Raw genomic sequence first — 20486 nt, 5'->3', positions numbered from 1 at the left:
GAGAAAAACTGAAACACCAACCTGAGCTCTGATCAGTTTATAATTACGCCTGCTATTTCTGCCTGTTTTTAAAGCACTCTGTAGCTGTGGTTTGTGGTAGTTTTGTGTCTTTGTGGTTGTTCTGCATCTCTTTGATAATTTTGTGTCATTTTGTGGTTGTTTTTTGTCACTTTGTGGTTGTTTTGTGTCCAGTATTATAGATTCTGAATCAGTGTGATGATGACTAACAGTGAAACTTTCAGGTTTTCACCTTTAATAGTTTCTGTTGTTGATATAAGAACCAACCTGCTCATTGTGAGACCATGGGAAATTAGAAAATTAGCTCAGAAATATGTTTGACATTTGATTTGTTCCAGATATCCCCTAAATATCTCTGGGATCAGACAGCAGCAGCTTTCATTCTGAGATCCTGACCTTGTTCTCGTTAATTTTCCCAGAACTAAACCGTGGGATGAGGCTGAACAGATTAACGGGCTGCTGTTAGGTGTTCAGCCTAATGGGCCTCTGCAGGCTTAGAGAGGAGGAGGAGGAGGAGGAGGATCTTCTTCTCACCTTGGCGATCTGGACGCACCAGTTGAGCAGCCACTGGGCGCTGACGTGGTCCCTGTGGAGGCGGACGTAGTCCAGCAGGCAGCCGTAGGGCATCAGCTGAGTGACCAGCTGCACCGAGGACGTGAGGCAGATCCCCAGCAGCCGACACACATGAGGATGATCCACGCTGGCCATCACATAGGCCTCCTGCAGACCAAACAGCACATTCTGAACCCACCGGCTGCTTTTCATCTTCAACCAGTCAGGATGTGGGATCAGAATCACGTCTCATTTAAAAGCTCACAGCAAACAAATCTAAAAATTCCTTCAAAAATGAACAAAATCAAGATAGAAAACCATAAACTTAAAAAACGGACAAAAGACAGCCGAACATGACATAAAACAAGAAAAGAGACAGAAAACAAAGGAAACACGAATCATCAAGATGGAAGTCGAGAAGAAGAAAACCGATGTTTTGGCCTCACATCCAGGATTTCTTGGTTGCTTTCGGTGATGTGGCTTCTCGGAGAACTTTGATGGCACCGGGATCTTCACGTTCTCCCCCTCAGGGATCCACAAACCCTAAACAAACACCCACACAACGCTTCAGGAACAGTTATACTTCATATGTTCTATGTATGTTTATGTATTCGTCCTGGTTGTATTTTAGATTTTTCATGTTTATTTCATATCATTTCTGACTGATTAGTTCTGGTCGGACAGAACATCACGTTCTAAGGAGTCAGTTTGACCAGAGAACGAGGAACCTTCCCCTGAACAGAGCTTCTCCTGCTGCTGGTGGAATTTTGAGAAACCAGGGAACCCCTGAGGAACCTCTGAAGAACCTCTGACAGCAGCAGTAGTGGAAATCACTGAGACGCTTTCAATCTTCTTTTTTATTTAACCAACAGGAAGTGGTGTTGTGGCGCCGGTGCTACCTTGAAGACGGTTCCGAAGGCTCCGGAGCCGGAGCACCCGGACCTTCTTGAACTCTGTCCTCCTTCAGGATCCTCAGCAGCGCCTGGTTCGGGCCTGACCGCTCGGTGTCAGCGCTCCACCAGCTGCAACACAAAGTTTGAAGAGTCAGTTTGTTGGTGTTCCAGGCGGTCGGTCGGTCCAACAGCGACCGTTTCCTCTCCCACCTCCCTCTCCTGCAGCAGGCGGCGCAGAGTCCGCTTCCTCTTGATCCGCCGTCGCCGTAGCAACACGAAGACGACCAGCGACACGATGACAGCGACCAGGAGCCCCCCGACCACTGCCACCGCCAGCGAGGAGTGTGTCGCAGTCCTGCAGGTTTTAAAGAGAATTTAAACCCAACATGATGCTTCATATTTAACCTGCAGCTCACATCTAAACAGAAACAGTCTACCAACAGTCTACCAACCAGTCTTACCAACAGTCTACCAACCAGTCTACCAACAGTCTACCAACAGTCTACCAACCAGTCTACCAACCAGTCTACCAACCAGTCTACCCTCAGTCTGCCTACCAGTCTACCACAGTCTACCAACCAGTCTACCTACCAGTCTACCCTACAGTCTACCAACCAGTCTACCTACAGTCTAACCAGCCAGTCTACCAACCAGTCTACCAACCAGTCACAACCAGTCTACCTACAGTCTGCCTACCAGTCTACCAACCAGTCCTACCAACCAGTCTACCAACCAGTCTACCTACCAGTCTACCTACAGTCTACCACCAGTCTACCTACAGTCTACCCTACCAGTCTACCTACCAGTCTACCTACAGTCTACCAGCCAGTCTACCACCAGTCTACCCTACAGTCTAACCAAGTCTACCTACAGTCTACCTACCAGTCTACCCTACAGTCTACCAACCAGTCTACCCTACAGTCTCCAACCAGCTACCCTACAGTCTACCAACCAGTCTACCCTACAGTCTACCAACCAGTCTACTACAGTCTACCTACCCAGTCTGCCTACCAGTCGTGCCTAACCAGTTCTACCAACAGTCTACCAAACCAGTCTACCTACTAGTCTGCCTACCAGTCTACCAACCAGTCTACCTACAGTATACCTGCAGTCTACCAACCAGTCTACCAACCAGTCTTACCAGCCAGTCTACCCTACAGTCTACCAACCAGTCTACCAACAGTCTATCTACCAGCTACAACCAGTCTACCAACAGTCTACCTACCAGTCTAACAACCAGTCTAACAACCAGTCTACCCTACAGTCTACCAACCAGTCTACCTACAGTCTACAGCCAGTCTACCAGCCAGTCTACCAGCCAGTCTACCAACCAGTCTACCAACCAGTCTAACAACCAGTCTACCCTACAGTCTCAACCAGTCTACCCTACAGTCTACCAACCAGTCTACCTACAGTCTACCAGTTTACACTGAGCTTCAACCTGGAAATGGGAAAAACTGATTTGATGTCAGATCCAAGAAGATCTCCTGTTCACAGTCAACATGCTGGTAATGAAATGTACATTTTAAATGTAATGTAGAATTTCTATGGATTACAAAAGAATTTAAAGATAAAGACGCGTTTGGCCTCAGATTCAGGTCTAATGGTTCGCGTCTACAGGATCCATCACTTTCTCATATCATTCACTGTCCACGTGGAACGCCTTGCTTGGCGTGCTGGTTGTGTAGCAGCGTGTTGTATGAAGCAGTTTCATTTCTACTTTATGAAAATGAGGCGTTTGAAGCGGAAGGTCCGACACATCGTGAAACTTTCGTTAAACATCTAAACTGGTTGTTCTTCAGCTAAACTAAGATGACTGAAGGTCTGACAGCGGTCATGTGACCTCCTGGTGGCCCACTCGTGACCCGCCCACAAAGCGGTGATATTCAGAAGTTTCCATTTGAGAAACTGACGGATCCTGTGGCCGGCCCGATTCTCATTTCTTTTTCTTCTGTGGTGCTGTTAATGTTGATTTGAATCTGGCCTGTTGGAGGACTCATGTTTAAAATGCTGCTTTACCTGCTGCATCCAGACAGTCCAGGACCCGAACACCTGCACACACAAACACACAGCTTCAGTTACGACCCGGTTCTGGCTGTTCCTCCATAGCCGGCCCACCGGTGTAACGGCCCAGATTCACCCCCCATAACGGCCCAGATTCACCCCCCGTAATGGCCCAGATTTACCCCCCATAATGGCCCAGATTTACCCCCATAATGGCCCAGATTTACCCCCCATAACGGCCCAGATTCACCCCCTGTAATGGCCCAGACTCACCCTCATAACGGGCCAGATTCACCCCTTGCAACTGCCCAGATTAACCGAGTTAATCTGGGCCGTTGCACCAGTTCTGGCCATTCCTCCACATCCGCCCGGTACCGGTCTTACCCCTGGCTGCAGTTCTGGTGGCAGGGCTGGCACTGGCCCGTCCCGTCGGTGTATTTCCAGATGAGCGTGTCTCCACCGCCCTGCACGCCGTGAGGACAGCGAGGGACACAGTGGGGACCGTCTTTGAAGTGGGCGCACTGGGAACACTGGTCGGAACCCTGCAGACACAAACTGGTCATTTCATCACTGGTTCAAAACGTTTTGAGGAAAACAATCATTCCGCGGTTTTCTTGTTTCTTCCAATGAAACTCTGAGAACACATGTTGTATCATGAAACCGTGTCGGTTCCATTCTGTCAGACACAGATAGAACCAGTCCATAGGTCCAGGACTGAGAAGGTTCATTTTAGATCCATTTTCATCAGGTAGACTCATAACTGGACTCATTTTGGTTCTTTGAGTTTCTACTTTGAACTTGAACTTTCTGTTTGAAAATATAATATACATCAGAAACTTAGAATATTCCCATGGTGGACAGTTTTGGTGTTTCTTTGACCAAATGAGTAAGTCCTTCTGGTTGTGGTGGTTGAACACCTTCCTGGAACGCTCTACGTCGGCTTTTCCTTTAATCTGTCAGCCTGCGGTGCAGTCGGACTCACCGGGCCGAAGCAGGTCGGAGTCCGGATCTCAGCAGACACTCAGAGTGACACCGGACACAGCTGCTGTTCACATCCACTTCTCTGGGTTCACTGCAGGGAAACAGAACCGTTAACACAGCAAGAACCGCTGCTGGAGATACATCCAGCACAGGAAAACATCTGTCTGCAGCTGAAGAGCAGAAGGAAAGGTGTGGAAACACAGACACAGAAAAATATCTGAGTAGGAGGAGACAAAATAAAATTGAATTAAGACACAAAACAGCAAACAAGACAAAACAACATAAAATAGAAAAAGACCAAACTGAGAAAGAAAACAATAAAATACAAGACAAATGACCACACAGACACAAAACAACAACAAAAACAAACAATGACAAAAATCATCGAATTAAGACACAAAACAAGAAAGAACCTGAGACTGAACAGAGCCAGACAGGATTGTGGGTAAGGTTTCTTCCTCCTCACCCCTGCAGCAGGTTGCAGTGCTGCACACAGCGCCCCCTACGGTCAAAGTGGCGACAGGACACACACATGGAGGGTCCCGGCCCCCAGCAGCCCACCTGGGTACACTGCTGGTCACAGGTTCGGTTCTGCTGCTCTGCACCGGACACAAGAGAGACACAGTCACCTCCTGTCACAAGCATTCAAAGACATAAAACCACAAAAAACACAACAGTTTCAGCTCGGATATCAGCATGTCTGGCTGATATCTCCACATGTATGAAGGAACAACACCTTCAGCTGAATCTGTCTAAGACTGAACTCATGGTCTTTCCAGCTTGTCCATCTGTTCAGCCTCAGATCCGTGTCCAACTTCACTCGAGCCTACTTGTGCCCACAAACTCAGCCAGAAACCTGGGTGTCATGATTGATGACCAGCTGACCTTTAAGGTTCACGTGGCCTCAGTTTCTCGATCTTGTCGTCATGCCCTCTACAACATCAGGAAGATCAGACCCTTCCTGACCCAACAGGCCACACAACTTCTGGTTCAGGCTCTTGTGATGTCACGCATTGACTACTGCAACTCTCTTCTGGCAGGTCTTCCTGCATGTACAGTCAAACCTCTACAGATGATCCAGAATGCAGCAGCACGTCTGGTCTTCAACCAGCCCGAAAGAGCTCATGTCACCCCCCGTTCATCTCCCTTCACTGGCTTCCAGTTGCAGCCAGAATCAAATTCAAAACTCTCCTCCTGGCTTACAAAACATTTACAAGAACGGCCCCAGCCTACCTGGATTCCCTGATCCAGGTCTACTCCCCTTCACGCCCACTTCGCTCTGCATGTGAGAGACGCCTGGTGCTTCCAGCCCAGCACGGCTCCAGATCTCTAGCTAGACTCTTCTCCTCTGTTGTTCCCAAATGGTGGAACAAACTACCAAACTCTGTGTGTTCTGCTGAGTCCCTTTCTACTTTTAAAAGACAATTGAAGACTCAGTTGTTCAGAGAACACCTAGGCACTTAATCTGACTCCACCTTAGGGGTAGAATAAGTCAGGTGGTCCAAAACCCAGCACTTATTTAGGGCTGACAAAGTTAAAAAAAAAAGGGGGGGGAGGTTGGCAATTCTTCTGCAACTTGATGGCAACACCTTTGACCAGTCACACTTGAAGCACTTTTGCACTTACTACAGGTTTTTCCTTATGTCTGAATTCTTGCTTGTGTTGTACGTCGCTTTGGACAAAAGTATCTGCTAAATGAAATTGTAGAATTGTAGAAAACAGACACAAAACGAACCAAATGACACACAGAATAACAAACAACGATACACGTGGGACACAAAACAGTGAAATACAAGACAAAACATCTGGGACACGTCCTGAAACATCTGGGACACGTTCTGAAACATCTGAGACACGCTCTGAAACATCTGGGACACATTCTGAAACATCTGGGACACGTTCTGAAACATCTGGGACACATTCTGAAACATCTGGGACACGTCCTGAAACATCTGGGACACATCCTGAAACATCTGGGACACGTCCTGAAACATCTGGGACACGTTCTGAAACATCTGGGACACGTTCTGAAACATCTGGGACACGTTCTGGAACATCTGGGACACATCCTGAAACATCTGGGACACATCCTGAAACATCTGGGACACGTTCTGAAACATCTGGGACACGTTCTGAAACATCTGAGACACGCTCTGAAACATCTGGGACACGTCCTGAAACATCTGGGACACGTTCTGAAACATCTGGGACACGTCCTGAAACATCTGGGACACATCCTGAAACATCTGGGACACGTCCTGAAACATCTGGGACACGTCCTGAAACATCTGGGACACGTTCTGAAACATCTGGGACACGTTCTGAAACATCTGGGACACGTTCTGAAACATCTGGGACACGTTCTGAAACATCTGGGACACGTTCTGGAACATCTGGGACACATCCTGAAACATCTGGGACACGTCCTGAAACATCTGGGACACGTTCTGAAACATCTGGGACACGTTCTGAAACATCTGGGACACGTTCTGGAACATCTGGGACACATCCTGAAACATCTGGGACACATCCTGAAACATCTGGGACACATCCTGAAACATCTGGGACACGTTCTGAAACATCTGGGACACGTTCTGAAACATCTGGGACACGTCCTGAAACATCTGGGACACGTCCTGAAACATCTGGGACACGTTCTGAAACATCTGGGACACGTCCTGAAACATCTGGGACACATCCTGAAACATCTGGGACACGTCCTGAAACATCTGGGACACGTCCTGAAACATCTGGGACACGTTCTGAAACATCTGGGACACGTTCTGAAACATCTGGGACACGTTCTGAAACATCTGGGACACGTTCTGAAACATCTAGGACACATTCTGAAACATCTGGGACACGTTCTGAAACATCTGGGACACGTTCTGGAACATCTGGGACACATTCTGAAACATCTAGGACACGTTCTGAAACATCTGGGACACGTTCTGGAACATCTGGGACACATTCTGAAACATCTAGGACACGTTCTGAAACATCTGGGACACGTTCTGTTGCCACTAAAAACCACCTTTGGTTCTTCAGAACTAAATGACGAGTTCCTCACCGCAGAGCTCCAGCGGGCTGTTGTTCCGCATGCTGACGTCCTGGTCTCTGGACCTGAACAGGCGGGTCCACTGGTCCCTCCGGGTGAAGCACAGCTGCAGGTTGTCCTTCAGAACCACCTTCCCGGCGCTGACCTCCTTCAGAGAGCGAAGACCGAGCCAGAGGAGGTGCTGGACCCTCACCACCGCCAGGCTGTGTTGCCTGCAGAGGAGCACCACATTCTGAAACATCTAGTCTGATGGAAACTGTTCAGAGTTCTGTTTCTGGAGACACTGAACCCTCAAAATGGGTCTCCAGGTATTTTCTGAAGCTGAAATTTAAAAAAATTCCAGATCTGAAAACATGAAATTCTTAAAAATTCGTCCAAATTATTTCACAGAAGTTAAGTTTAGGCTCCAGATAACAGTATGTATGAGTCCAGAAGTCTCCGTTTGGTTCATGGACTCACACATGTGTTGTTCTTCCTCTGATGATCTCCAGGTTCTCGAACACCGACAGAGACGTCAGATTCTTGGGCCACGACTGGATCAGCAGGAATCCTGAACAACACAAACACTGAAATCAAGAAGCTGCACACAGCCTCCACAAACAGCAGTTCATGCCTGGACTCCAGATCAGAACCTGTGATCTCCTTCACCGTCCTGAAGTACTCCAGCTTCTCCGGGTCCATGGGTGGGATCTTATAATGCGGGTCCCTGGAAGAGCCAATCAGAATACACCTTACTCTCAAGTGATGACACCAAGACCAATCACACTCACTGAGGATCAGAGCATCAACAGAGTTAGCTTCTGTTAGCTCCTATTGACTTCTGGTAAGAGTTAGCTTCAGATAGCTCCTATTGAGAGAGTAGAGTTAGATTCTGTTAGCTCCAATGATTTCTAGTAGGTAGAGTTAGCTTCAGATAGCTCCTATTGAGAGAGTAGAGTTAGCTTCTGTTAGCTCCAATGATTTCTGGTATGTAGAGTTAGCGCCAATGATTTCTGGTATGTAGAGTTAGCTTCTGTTAGCTCCAATGATTTCTAGTAGGTAGAGTTAGCTTCTGTTAGCTCCAATGATTTCTGGTAGGTAGAGTTAGCTTCTGTTAGCGCCAATGATTTCTGGTATGTAGAGTTAGCTTCTGTTAGCTCCAATGATTTCTGGTATGTAGAGTTAGCTTCTGTTAGCGCCAATGATTTCTGGTATGTAGAGTTAGCTTCTGTTAGCTCCAATGATTTCTAGTAGGTAGAGTTAGCTTCTGTTAGCTCCAATGATTTCTGGTAGGTAGAGTTAGCTTCTGCTAGCTCCTAGTGAGCCTCTGTGCCTCACCCAGTGAAGGAGGTTTCGATGAGGATGATGTTCCCGTTGATTTTTGTGCAGTTCCTGAAGGACTCCACATTGGAGGCGTTCACTGCGATGGCCTTGATCAGGGAACCAACTCCGACTCCATCACAGGCTGCAGGACAGAGCAGAGGTCAGCTCAAGACAGGTGTTCCTACCTTTAGAACAGGTGTGTTCCTACCTTTAGGACAGGTGTGTTCCTACTGTCCGCCAGTCTAGCCTTCCTTACCCCTTACCTCAGGGTAATTCAGGTCCAGCTCTCCGTTTAAAGGGTAAGATTCTATCTGCCTACTAGAATTTACCTAACAGGATTCAGTAGAATAATTAAGCTGGTGTCGAGGAATACTTGCCTTGGTTCTTACTGTCTTCTTCCAAACGTCTTACCCCTCATTTCAATAAATACTCTCTACTAAGCAGCCTCTCTTGAAGCAGAATCGATTTATCGATCACGTTTGTTAATGACAGCTTTCCTCTTATAACTGCTTGCACCTGGTGATATTCCAAGGTTCGTTTTCGAGGTTTGGAACACTAACCTCAGGGGTAATGTTTAAAGTAACTAGTTGGATTAAAGTAACCTTTAAGAACCTTTAGATCTGATGCACACAATAAACTTAACTTTTTACCAGTATGCCGACTCCTCAGAACTTTGGCAATGCTCTCTGTAGCAACACACGGGCAGCTCTGGGGAACAACTCCCTCCAGGGGAGAACTCCGAATTCAGTGTCTTTGTCTCTCTCTTTTATAGTGTCATCCTCTAATGCACACACATTATCTGTACGCTCAGTTGCTCAACTAACAGGCTCACAACGATCACACACATTGTCAAGGCCTGGTCAAGGCACATTCAAGGCATATTATATTCAAGGCACATTGAGAATGGTCAAGTCATTCTTCATGCGCTTCCTATAACCATATTTGGAACTGTGCACGCATTCCTCACAGGCCAAGATTTCCCCAGCATTATAGTTCACCTTTTTTGTAAGTGCGCAGTTCAAAAGAGATTATTTCTCCTCATACACAGTAGCCTAGCCGCGCTAGACCCATGTTCTGAATTCTGAAGACACAAGGGTCTAGGAACGCTCGACAGGGAGGGAGGCGGGCTAAAAGGTTGTCTTTCAAATCCCTCTGCAGCAATTGGGTAGGTATACAACCAATCAGTGCAACGAATAGGCTGATGTAGTTCCTAGAGCGCCGGCGGATTGTGGCTAAGTCCCATTAGCTTTCCAACCAGTGGAGCCAACTGGTATATTAAGGATTTGCCATATCCCGTCGGCATAAGTCCAAATACGTCTTTCTTCTCAATGAAACACTTCAGTGCCGTCCTTTGTTTATCTTTCAAGTTGAATTTTAGCTTCAAATCTTTAAGGGCTGTGGCCAAAGCCGAGTCCAAAGATAACTGTTTATTGTGCGCCGGTTGTTTCTGTCAGAATCGTCACGCCTCTGTCGTCACTTAGTTACGCCCGCCTTCTCACTCTACACTTCATGGTGATTGGTCCGGCCAGTTTTAGGAGAATCCAGCCTCGAGCCTTATGGAGGGTAACTAGACCCACCCTGGCAGAGGATTAAATTCGTTGCCGTGGGTTGTCTAGCGCGGTTAGCCTACATACACAGTGCTTTTACTTGTAATCACTTCTTTTAATCATTACATCTTAGCATGATCATATTACTCATTTTAAATCATTCTATTCTAGAGAAATCATCATTTCAGGATATATATCAGCCTATGAAAATCATTCTTGCCTCAAGCATAAGCATAATCATGTGGTTAACTTATATAGTTTGTCATTTTAGCTTTTCATTAGTCTGCTTAAAGCTTTTGTTTTGGTAGTGGTTGCTCCTGGGATCTCAAAGAACTAGGCCCCACTTGACACTACCTTTAGGACAGGTGTGTTCTACCTTTAGGACAGGTGTGTTCCACCTTTAGGACAGGTGTGTTCCACCTTTAGGACAGGTGTGTTCTACCTTTAGGACAGGTGTGTTCCACCTTTAGGACAGGTGTGTTCTACCTTTAGGACAGGTGTGTTCCACCTTTAGGACAGGTGTGTTCCACCTTTAGGACAGGTGTGTTCTACCTTTAGGACAGACTCCATCGCAGGTTCTGCAGCGCTGCACTCCCTGCTCCTCCACCTCGTACATCCCGGCTCCGCAGGTCCGAACACATGATCCGTCCGTCACCACGTAGTTATCTGCAGCCAACAGAACCAGCACAGGGTTACATGTGGTTCTACTGAGAATCAAATCTAACCAACCAGTAATCAGCCACTGGTTTAAGTTGGATCCACGTTTATCTTTCAGTTCCTCTCAAATCAACAGTTTGCTTTTCTTAACTTCATTTTAAGGAAAGTCAACTTCAGGTTTCTGATTTGTCCAATTTAGCTCCCAAATATAAAAAGTAAAACATGATTTTGTGAAAGTGCTGTTGTTTCTTTATCTGTACTCTGTAAGTGTAAACAGTCACATCTGCTGACGTGGTAAAAGCTGCAGGCTGTCAGTGGAAGCCAGTGGGTGATATGATGACCTGAGTATTGGTATTCTGAGCTGGGTAAACGTCCGTACGTGGGCAGGTCTTGACGCAGGTCGCCCCGAAGGTGAACTTGGCGTTGGGGTTGTTGACCACCTGGTGGGTTTTGGGATCGTAGAGTTTAAGAGGAGGACACGTGTCTTTACATGTCCCGTCATCGTTGAAGTCCCTGCAGGCCTGGAGAAGAGACAGAGTCTGATTCAATGTTGGTCTGACAGTTAGAAAGAAGCAGTTTCTCACAAACAGGAAGCTCAAGTCTGGAGCTGCTACCATTACTTTAGGAGAAGTGATGATACAACCAGCTATGTAGATAAAAAACTGATGTAGTTCACTGTAGTGGGACATTCAGTCCTGGACTCTTATAATATTTGGTTTATTTTGCTAAATAATTTTCTTCTACTTAGAGGAGACTCTGTGTAGTTTGAATGTTCTATTAACTAAAAAACACATTTTACAAACAAATGTCAATTAATTACAAACACAATGTGTAAAGTGTTGACCAGCTTTAAAGTGACTCTAATGGAACTCAGTTGGTTCTAGAAGTCCTTAATGGATGATCTGAGGTCAGTGATTGGAGGATCTGGAAGATCCAGTCTCTGATGGATCAGAACTCCTGGATAGAACTACACCATGAAGACTGAAGAACCAAGAAACTCTGAGGAAAGGTTGTTGAAGAGCATCAGTCAGGACGATACAAGAACATTTAAAGTTCCTGAAGATCTCCTGGAGTCCAGTTAAATCCATCATTAAGAAATGGAAGAAAGATGGAACATGAATAGATCTGACTAGAGCAGGACGTCCTCAAGACCTGAGAGACTAGAGAGGGAGGCCACCAAGACTCTATGACTCCTCTGCAGGAGTTTCAGCTTCAGATTGTTCATCCAACAACTGTTGTCTGTTCTTCACCAGTCAAAGCTTCATGGAGACAAAGACAAAGACTCTGATGGAAAAAGCTCCAATTAAATCTGGACTAGAGTTCACCAGAAGACATGTGGAGACTCTGAAGACACCTGGAAGAAGGTTCTTTGGTCTGAGGAGACCAGGATGGAGCTTTATGTCCATCAGACTAGATGATATGTTTGATGGACACCAAACACTGAAGATCATCACAAACACACCATCCCCACTGTGAAGCACGGTGGAGGCAGCATCATGATGTGAAGCACGGTGGTGGCAGTATCATGATGTTCAAAGTCCAGTCTGGAGGTCAGAGCAGTGGATCCTCCAGATCCAGGAGCTGCTGAGACCAGATGTTTGTTCTTTGTAATAATAGAGGACAAAGCGTCGTTCATTTTAAACATTTTTTGGCATTACAGATGTTATTTGGGGATAATTCAGGTTTTTGAGTTATTTTCGGCTATCTGGAGTCAGTTCTGAGCGGCTTGGGGAAGCGTTGGAGCCTCTGAGGCTGTTCTTCAAGTCACTATGGAACTGACCAGGCAGTCTGTGGCTCGAGGTCCGGTGCAGCCGGCGGCGCAGTGTTCGTTGCAGCAGTCGATGGGTTTGGGGCCCCGACACCTCCTGCTGCACTGCTCTGCACACTGCAGCTTGGTGACTGCAAGAAACCAGAACAGGAGATGGACCATCAAACAGAATCAAGAAGTTCTGACCTTCTAAACCCCCAGCAGCTGGTCTGGTCTCATTTAACTCACTGTAGATTCATTTCAACTCACTGTAGATTCATTTCAACTCACTGTTAGGATCATTTTAACTCACTCTGAGACACAGATTTGCTCTTTTCTATAGTTTTATGTACCAGTTTATAACTCTCTGGGACAGATTTTTTTCTTTCTTTTGTGCCTCTTCCTGACAGTTCTGTGTTTGTGGTGGTTTTATCTCCTCGTCCTGTAGATGTTTTTCTGTCTCCAGACTTCTATCTCTGCTCTCCAGCTGTGGAAGGTGGAACCAGGAGGAACAAGTTTGAGTGTTTTTGTGGACCTGACTGGGACAAACTTTTAAGAGCGCAATCTGGGTTTTCAGCTGAGGCTTGGATGTTTTGAACACGATGATGTTTGTGGAGTTCAGTCAGAACAGGTAGGACCAGCAGAGTTCCCTTACATCTCTGGCAGTGGTCCGGTCCCGCTGCCCAACACGGTCCGTTAACACACCTGGAGTCGCACCTCTCACCTGTAAACACATCAAACACAGATCAGAGCTGCAGCCTGCTGCCACCGGGTGGCGCTCTGCCTCTCTACCCACAGTCCTGGGCCACGGCGTCCAGCTTCAGCAGCATGCTGGGACTGCTGTCCCCGTCCACCAGGTCCCTCCACTGGATACTGTCCACATTACACAGCAGGGGATTGTGGGTAACCTTCACGCCTCCTTTCAGGATCTCTGGGGACAGAAAAAACACTCCATGAGTCACTTAGGACACATCTCCAGTCATTTAGGACACGTCTCCAGTCATTTAGGACACGTCTCTAGTCATTCCACTGATCACTTCAAACTAAGTTATTTTATGTTGTTATGTGATGTTATGTTATGTTATGTTAATTTTTCTTATAACATAATGTTAAAGTTATGTTAGTATTTTATATTTTTTTGTTACATAATATATGTTTATTATTTAATTTTCTATTTGTCTAGTACAAAAGGGTACTGTCAAATTCCTTGTATGTGCACACATACTTGGCAAATAAAAGTGATTCTGATTCTGATTTAGGACACGTCTCTAGTCACTTAGGACACATCTCTAGTCATTTAGGACACGTCTCTAGTCATTTAGGACACGTCTCTAGTCACTTAGGACACGTCTCTAGTCACTTAGGACACGTCTCTAGTCATTTAGGACACGTCTCCAGTCGTGTCATTTGCGATTTATCGTTGTCATTTAGGAGAAATCAGTTGTGATGGACCAGTTTCTGAGCAATTTAAGAACATCTTGAGTCATTTTGGAGGTTCTGTTGGGGGCCGTCTATTTCCTGCAGCACAGTCTGCTGTTGACATGAGTTCTAAATGGAGCTGCAGCTCCACCCATCGCCTCGCAAAGTCAAATGAAGCAGAACACGATGAGTGATGAAGACTGTCTTGAGAAACTACAGAAAACTCACTCAGAGATGTGGGCTCTGTGTATTTGCTGGTGTGTTGTCACTCAGAGGTGTGGGCTCTGTGTATTTGCTGGTGTGTTGTCACTCAGAGGTGTGGGCTCTGTGTATTTGCTGGTGTGTTTTCACCCAGAGATGTGGGCTCTGTGTATTTGCTGGTGTGTTGTCACTCAGAGATGTGGGCTCTGTGTATTTGCTGGTGTGTTTTCACTCAGAGATGTGGGCTCTGTGTATTTGCTGGTGTGTTTTCACCCAGAGATGTGGGCTCTGTGTATTTGCTGGTGTGTTGTCACTCAGAGATGTGGGCTCTGTGTATTTGCTGGTGTGTTTTCACTCAGAGATGTGGGCTCTGTGTATTTGCTGGTGTGTTTTCACTCAGAGATGTGGGCTCTGTGTATTTGCTGGTGTGTTTTCACTCAGAGATGTGGGCTCTGTGTATTTGCTGGTGTGTTTTCACCCAGAGATGTGGGCTCTGTGTATTTGCTGGTGTGTTGTCACTCAGAGGTGTGGGCTCTGTGTATTTGCTGGTGTGTTGTCACTCAGAGGTGTGGGCTCTGTGTATTTGCTGGTGTGTTTTCACTCAGAGGTGTGGGCTCTGTGTATTTGCTGGTGTGTTTTCACTCAGAGGTGTGGACTCTGTGTATTTGCTGGTGTGTTTTCACCCAGAGGTGTGGACTCTGTGTATTTGCTGGTGTGTTTTCACTCAGAGATGTGGGCTCTGTGTATTTGCTGGTGTGTTTTCACTCAGAGATGTGGGCTCTGTGTATTTGCTGGTGTGTTTTCACTCAGAGGTGTGGGCTCTGTGTATTTGCTGGTGTGTTTTCACTCAGAGGTGTGGACTCTGTGTATTTGCTGGTGTGTTTTCACTCAGAGGTGTGGACTCTGTGTATTTGCTGGTGTGTTGTCACCCAGAGGTGTGGGCTCTGTGTATTTGCTGGTGTGTTGTCACCCAGAGGTGTGGGCTCTGTGTATTTGCTGGTGTGTTTTCACTCAGAGGTGTGGGCTCTGTGTATTTGCTGGTGTGTTTTCACTCAGAGATGTGGGCTCTGTGTATTTGCTGGTGTGTTTTCACTCAGAGATGTGGGCTCTGTGTATTTGCTGGTGTGTTTTCACTCAGAGGTGTGGGCTCTGTGTATTTGCTGGTGTGTTTTCACCCAGAGATGTGGGCTCTGTGTATTTGCTGGTGTGTTGTCACTCAGAGATGTGGGCTCTGTGTATTTGCTGGTGTGTTGTCACTCAGAGGTGTGGGCTCTGTGTATTTGCTGGTGTGTTGTCACTCAGAGATGTGGGCTCTGTGTATTTGCTGGTGTGTTTTCACTCAGAGGTGTGGGCTCTGTGTATTTGCTGGTGTGTTTTCACTCAGAGATGTGGGCTCTGTGTATTTGCTGGTGTGTTTTCACTCAGAGGTGTGGGCTCTGTGTATTTGCTGGTGTGTTTTCACTCAGAGGTGTGGACTCTGTGTATTTGCTGGTGTGTTTTCACTCAGAGGTGTGGACTCTGTGTATTTGCTGGTGTGTTGTCACCCAGAGGTGTGGGCTCTGTGTATTTGCTGGTGTGTTGTCACCCAGAGGTGTGGGCTCTGTGTATTTGCTGGTGTGTTGTCACCCAGAGGTGTGGGCTCTGTGTATTTGCTGGTGTGTTGTCACTCAGAGGTGTGGGCTCTGTGTATTTGCTGGTGTGTTTTCACTCCGAGGTGTGGGCTCTGTGTATTTGCTGGTGTGTTCGTACCTGTCAGGCTGCTGAGCTGCAGCTGTCGCAGGCCGCTGGTGTAGTTGAGGGTTGCTGATGAAATGTTCCTGTTGTAGTTGGACATCACCAGCAGAGCGAAGCGGCCTTCGTAGAGGTTCTGTCCGCGGATCAGCCTCAGATTGACCAATGGGATGGTTGCAGCTTCGTTCATAGCGATCAGGACGTAGCCACCGACTTCCTGGATGGTCTAAAGACATCGAAGAGAACACGTCAGGAAGTGATAGTTTTTCTGTTTGGATTCAGTTCATCTGAGGGATGTCATTTAGGACAAATCTCTCAATCAAACTTTAAGTTATTCAGGACTTTTGGGGACATTTAGGACTACATTTAAACAAACTGTGAATAACGGATTTGTTTGTTTCGGTTAAAGAGGGAATGATTTGGGTTCAGCTACAAACTGCTGAGCAACGATTGAACAAAACCGTCCAATACGACTCAAATAGAGCCAGAAATTACTTCACATTTGTTCAAAATAAATCAAAATTAGTCCAAAATTACTAAAAAAAAAGGTCATTAATAACTAAAAAATGATCATAAATGACTTGAAAATTGTCCAGAATCACAAAGAGAACTTAGAAATAATTTGAGATGAATTAAAATTTCTACTTAGAAATTGTCCAGAATTGTTCAAAAATCAGATCAAAAATGCCCCAAATGGATTCTAACCTGTTCAGAAATATTCACAGTTTGTTTAAAATTACAGAAAAATGACGTGATTTGTCCAAAATGAGTTGAAAGCTGCACAGAAATGGTCCAGGATGTTCTAAATGTGCTTCAGACGTGTTCAGAAACAGCAGACTGATCTGCTCTGGAGGCGTCTGGACTCGCCTGCAGGAAGCCCAGGTCGTGGTTCTCCAGGCTGTAGGTCACCTCCAGGTTCTCCAGGACCACGGAGCAGTTTGAGAACATCCTCACCATGTTGTCGTAGTGGTTCTCTCGGGTTCCCAGCAGGTTCAGCTGGTTGCTCATCCCCTGACACACTGAGACAGCAGGACACTGTCAGCTGTAGTTCCTCTGTGGACCACCGGGGGCGCTGCTCTAAACCTTCTAGTCTACAGCAGTCAGATGAGCTCCTCTCAGATTTACACCTTCAACGTTTCCTTGGTCTCATCTCTGTAACATTCAGTAGCTGGAGCAGCGTTTCATTTCATATTTCCATTCTGTCATTTCATTTCATTATTTCCTCATCATGTGTGACATCATCTCTGTTTCATCATCAGCTTCACTTCACATCGTCCTCTTCTAGTCTAATCTCAGTTTATTGATCATATTTCATGATTTTATCAAACTTCTATCTTATTGTTTCTCTACTATTCATTTATTATTTTGTGTCATTTACATTTTTATGACCCACATTTGGCACAAGGATTTCCTTTGAGATGAACACAATTTAATCTCATTTTATAACGTATTACATTTCATTTCCTCTTATGTCATCTCATCTCATCTTACCTCATGTAATCTCATTTTATCTCAATTCACCTCATCTCATTTGATCTGATCTTGCCTTAAGACAGATCTTAATGACGTTAAAATTCCAGTTAGCCTGAAAATGTGACTCAGTAAAAGTTGAACGTTTTGAAATGAGGCGCAGTGGAAGTCTGAGACCGCATGAAGCTGGAACAACAACAACAACTATGATTAGCATTTTTGAATTATTATTACAACTATTTTGACTTTGTGTAACTGAGCGCGTCTTTTGTCGGCTCCAAACGTTAAAGAGTTAAACATGAGCAGCAGAACGAGTCGGTTTGGTCCAGAGGAATGAAGCTCTGCAGCTCAAACAGCTTCTCAGCCCTCTGCTTGGTTGATTTATTTCAACAGATTGTTCCTGTTTGGTTAAACCACAGCTGACTCCTTGTGTTTTAAAGCTTAACAAAGAATATGTAAAAACAAGGAAACTGTCCATAAACATGGTAGAATATTGTTTTCAGACGGATCAGTCGGGTTTTATTCTGACATTTAAAGCTGCTGGAACGCTGCCCCTAGTGGTCGCTGATTATTAGACTGACATCAGGTCAAATATGTAGCTAATAATAGAGGGATTAGAATTAGGTGGAAAAAAAACGAGCAAACTGTTCATGTCAGACATCGAGGGAACTTTGAGTTTTTATGCATAACTTTACATAAAAATGTTAAAAAAACACAGCTGTAAAATGAATGGATTTATCTGTTAATGAACATTTATGATCAGAATTCCAGGAATAAAGTCTTTATTCTGGACTGAAACAAGACTAATAGGAGTCACACAACTCGTCTACACTCAGTGGATCTGAGTGTTTCTGTGTGTTTATTCACCGCGACAATGACTAATAATAATGCAGTCTAATGAGGCTTCAGTACGAGAGCCGATCACACAAAGAGCTGTTTGGACAAGAACCGGTCAGATCAGAGGAAATAGAAGGTTTGACTCATCACGGCTCAACATGTGTATGTGAGCTTCAAACACAGAGCAGCAGATATTCTCTAAAATGATTCAGAATGACCCCAATATTCTCTAAAATGATTCAGAATGACCCAAATATTCCCTAAAATGACTCAAAACAACTCAAATATTCCCTAAAATGATTCAGAATGACCCAAATATTCCCTAAAATGACTCAAAACAACTCAAATATTCCCTAAAATGATTCAGAATGACCCAAATATTCCCTAAAATGACTCAAAACAACTCAAATAATCTCTAAAATTATTCAAAATTTCTTCAACACGCCTCAAAAACTGCTCCCACGACTTCAAACTTGTTCAAAACACCTCACAAGTTCCTTGAAACGACCAGAAACACCGAAATATTCTTCAGTGACTCCCAATTAAACTGCTTACAAAAACATGAGATGAGCATCAGTTACCATGGAGATCTAGCTCCTCAGCATCAGTTACCATGGAGATCTAGCTCCTCGGCATCAGTTACCATGGAGATCTAGCTCCTCAGCATCAGTTACCATGGAGATCTAGCTCCTCGGCATCAGTTACCATGGAGATCTAGCTCCTCAGCATCAGTTACCATGGAGATCTAGCTCCTCGGCATCAGTTACCATGGAGATCTAGCTCCTCAGCATCAGTTACCATGGAGATCTAGCTCCTCGGCATCAGTTACCATGGAGATCTAGCTCCTCAGCATCAGTTACCATGGAGTTTTAGCGCCTCAGCTAGTCTGTGTTGTTTTGTTTATTGTCTTGTTTTTTGTTATTTTGTATCCAGTTTTTATTTTGTGTTGCTTTGTGTTGTTTTCTTTATTCTTTCTGTTCTTTTTCTCACTTTGTCTAGTTTTTGTTACTTTGTTCATCATTTGTGTTGTTTTTTTGTCTAGTTTTTGTCATTTTGTGTCTTCATTGCGATGTTTTGTGTTACTGTGTAACTACTTTTTCTATTTTAGTGTTGTGTTGTTTTTATCACTTTGTGTCTTTTTGGTTGTTTCAAATCTCGTTTTGTGTGTACTTTTTATCACTGTGTCTAGTTTTTTGTCTCACTTTTCATCATTTGTGTTGTTTTGAGTCACGTTTTGTTTCATTTGTGTTGTTTTGTTTATCGTTTGTGTTGTGTCTCGTTTCTGCTGATCTGGACCTTCCTGTTGGTGGAGTTTGACCTTTTTTCAAGGTTTGACAAACAGCAGCGATGATTTCACCCACACAGACACACAAACAGCAGGTTGTGTTTGTCCATGTGTCACTGGTCAGCTTGGCTCTCTCTCACATTTTGTGTCTACTCTTGTTTATTGTTTGTCTAGTTTTTGTCTTTTTGTGGTCCTGTGTCTTCATTGTGTTGTTTTGTTTCTTGTTTGTGTTTAATTTTTGTCATTTTGTTCTTTGTTTGTTATGTTTTGTCGCCTTTTTGTGTTTTTTTTGGCTCGTATTTGACAGTTTCTGTCCTGTGTAACGTTTTGTGCTGTTGTGTGTCTTAATTGTTGGTCACTTTTTTGCCTAGCTTTTGTAGTTTTGTGTTTTGAGTGCATCATGTTGTGTGTTATTTCTGTCGTTTTTGTGTTTTTATTGTTGTTTTGTGTCATTTTAGTTCATGTTTGTTGCATTTGTGCTGTTTTTTTGTGGTTCTGTGTCTCTGATGCTCATCCTCTAGGAGAGTCAGAACCTAAAGAACCTTAAGAACCTGAAAAACCTAAAGAACCTGAAGAACCTAAAGAACCTGAAGAACCTAAAGAACCTGAAGAACCTGAAGAACCTAAAGAACCTGAAGAACCTGAAGAACCTAAAGAACCCGAGGAACCTAAAGCACCTGAAGAACCTAAAGAACCTGAAGAACCTGAAGAACCTGAAGAACCTAAAGAACCTGAAGAACCTAAAGAACCTGAAGAACCTGAAGAACCTAAAGAACCTGAAGAA

General features: G+C 44.9%; 2 pseudogenes; one reads left to right on the top strand and one right to left on the bottom strand.

Moving 5' to 3' along the window:
• The window catches only part of LOC127531355 (melanoma receptor tyrosine-protein kinase-like), a 5347-nt pseudogene extending 4904 nt beyond the window's left edge, over window positions 1-443 (top strand).
• A 37-nt stretch (window positions 444-480) lies between these two features.
• The window catches only part of LOC127531354 (melanoma receptor tyrosine-protein kinase-like), a 32251-nt pseudogene continuing 12245 nt past the window's right edge, over window positions 481-20486 (bottom strand).

The sequence above is a fragment of the Acanthochromis polyacanthus genome, chromosome 20, assembly GCF_021347895.1.
Source record: "Acanthochromis polyacanthus isolate Apoly-LR-REF ecotype Palm Island chromosome 20, KAUST_Apoly_ChrSc, whole genome shotgun sequence".
Classification (NCBI taxonomy): Eukaryota; Metazoa; Chordata; class Actinopteri; family Pomacentridae; genus Acanthochromis; species Acanthochromis polyacanthus.
This window is presented reverse-complemented; position numbering and strand designations above follow the sequence as displayed.